This window comes from Tursiops truncatus, chromosome 15 (assembly GCF_011762595.2).
Source record: "Tursiops truncatus isolate mTurTru1 chromosome 15, mTurTru1.mat.Y, whole genome shotgun sequence".
Classification (NCBI taxonomy): domain Eukaryota; kingdom Metazoa; phylum Chordata; class Mammalia; order Artiodactyla; family Delphinidae; genus Tursiops; species Tursiops truncatus.
Window position 1 is genome coordinate 11,485,684 of NC_047048.1, and position 2,822 is coordinate 11,488,505.

A 2,822-nucleotide genomic window follows, 5' to 3' on the forward strand; every position below is an offset into this window, starting at 1 on the left:
TTTCCCTGTTCTGGATATTTCATATGGATGGAATCACATAGTATGTGGTCTTTTATGATTGGCCTCTTTCACTTAGCACAATGTTTTTGAGGGTCTTCGTGTTATAGCATGTAGCAACACTCTAGTCCTTTTTATTGCTGAATAATATTCCATTCTATGGATATTCCACATTTTACTTATTGGTTGATCAGTTGATTTGGGTTTTTTCCACCTTTTGGCTATTATGAACATTTGTATTGGGAACATTAGAATTGTCATCCAGTCTGAGGGTAAAGAAATTTTGAATAAAGGAATTTCCTTAATAACTGGATACTTTTACATTGTTTAGCATAGTAATTCAATAAATATTGAACACCTGCAATGTGAAAAACAAAATGGAAGCTACTTTGAGGTTATGGTTTTTAAGAATATTTATAACAGCAGTAGTGAGAAGACCATCTCTTACAAAGCCCTTTGATATTATCTTAGGGGATCCTTATTACCGTAAGAATACTCTATGAACCAGATATTGTCAGTCCCATTTTACAGCAGATATAAGCTCTGAGAATTCAGCATCATCAACCTAGTGAGTAGAAGACAATTTGGAGAACTTCCAGTCCTAGCTCTTGTTAAGATATATTTTCATCTAATTTTTATATGGAAGATATCCTTTTAGAAACAGTTTCCCACAACAGTTGAGACTTCTGCAGCCCCTTGTTATGAATCAGAGACCGGCACATTTCTCCTATTCTAAATTCCAATAGCTCTTTTTTATACTTTTTTTTTAACATCTTTATTGGAGTATAATTGCTTTACAATGGTGTGTTAGTTTGTGCTGTATATCAAAGTGAATCAGCTATACATCTTTTTTATACTTTTAAAAATATATCACCTTTTGTGGAGGATTCCTGGACTGAATGTCAATATTATGACATAGTATGAGTGTGTTACGTGTTCGGTAATTGCAATCATTGTTGCTTTTGTTGTGGTCATCCATTTACAATGCTCGGTGTCAGTTTATTTATCTCTTGTAGAAATAAAATACAGTGTGTGTGTTTGAAAAATAAATACACGCCTAAAAAAAAAAAAAGAAAGTATATGAATTTGAGAGTCTACAGTTTTAAGTAAGGGCCTACACAGTATAATAATAGCAACTTTAAATAGAATCCAGGGAATTCCCTGGTGGTCCAGTGGTTAGGACTCGGCGCTCTCACTGCCGAGGGCCCAGGTTCAATCCCTGGTTAGAGAACTAAGATCCCACAAGCCGCACGCAGTGCAGAATGAATGAATGAATGAATAAATAAACAAAATCCAAGAGTCGGAGACCCCGAGAATAGGAGGGGCTAATAACAGAGATTCTGGGGGAAGCAAAGAAAGCCATTCTAGGGCATTCTGAGACACAATAAAATAAGGCGAAGCAGTGTTGGGTGTCTGGAGCCAGGGATCCCAATCAGGGATCAAGGGTCAGGAGTATGGAGCAACTCTCCTAGCGGAGTGATACCTTTGAACACCATCCTTGAGGTGGGGATTACTTCAGTTCAACCTATCTCTCATGATATTTTGCTAGACTTTGGGTACAAGTATTTGATGGATAACATTTTAGTTTTTCATTTGTGCTTAATATTTTACATGTTAAAATAGTAATTCATCAAAAAAAATATATATATCACCTTTTTGCCTTTTATCATTATATTCGTGTTAAGGGCCATTCCCTTTGGTAGCTGTTCATAGCAGAAAGACTGGACCAGAAGTCCACTGAAAAGTCTGCTATTAGCCATGAAGTGTCTGGGACATTTTCTTCAGTGATATGGAATGAGTCCACCATTACCACAATGCTTATGGTTTTCTTATTGGTGGCTCCCTTTCTTTGAGGCTGGGCAAACCTAATAGAAATACTGGCCATGTGAGCTCATGCTGGATGGATCTGGAGTTGCTGAAAGCCAGGAGCCTATGCAAGTTGACACCAAGGAGGGCCATGTGTTTACTAAAGGAATATTATCACGAGAAAGGGAACCGCCAGACAGAGAATGAGGAAGGTCAGGAGCCCAGGACATCAGACAGAGGCTGGAACTGGACAGAAATGTGGAATGAATTCAGTGGGCTCATGACAAAGGCTGTGGATGAATCAAGGTAGCCGAGGGCTTATTTATACTGCACCCTTGCTTCCTGGTTGAAGGCAGAGTTGTCCAGCTGAAGGGAGCAGGGCACAACTGAACACCCTAGGCTGTTACTGAGTCTAGTTTTTAGATTTCACTTTCTAAGGACATCATTATTACCATCTTCAGGGCACAACTGCCACCTTACAGGCTACAAACAAACAACAACCTAAATGTCCATCAGTGGGGACAAGTTAAACTATAGTAAGTCTGTACAGTGGACTACTGTTGGCTTTTCAAATAGTGGTGGAGAGCTATACACTTTTCTCAGAAGATATGCATGACATAGTGTTGATTTTAAAAGATTATAAGAAAAAACAAAGAACAAGCTCATGATACAGAGAACAGACTGGTGGTCGCCAGAGGTAGGGGGTGGGAGGGTGGAAGAAATGGGTGAACTGTTTTGTTTTTTAGTTTAAATAAGTCGAATGATTTATATTTTTTATAAAGGTTATATGACACCATGAATATTATTTGAATATTATTCCATTTGCATAAAATTGTGTGCACACAGGTATATATGTGTGTGTGTGTTTATGTACGTGTGTGTGTGTATAATTTTATGTCTCTATGTATACAGGGACGTAGAGACCTCTTCCATTTTGAAAGTATATTTACCAAAATTAAAACTGCTTTCAGAATAAGTGGATTTTTTTGCTTTTCTTTTAGCTCTTTCCCCTATTATTT

The 2,822-nt window shown here is 37.7% G+C and overlaps 1 non-coding gene across 1 annotated transcript; it reads left to right on the forward strand.

The window, feature by feature from the left end:
- Positions 1-1,155: 1,155 nt before the first annotated feature.
- Positions 1,156-1,228, forward strand: TRNAE-CUC (transfer RNA glutamic acid (anticodon CUC)). The gene has a single exon. It is a non-coding gene; the product is annotated as a tRNA-Glu (tRNA).
- The last annotated feature ends 1,594 nt before the right edge of the window (positions 1,229-2,822 follow it).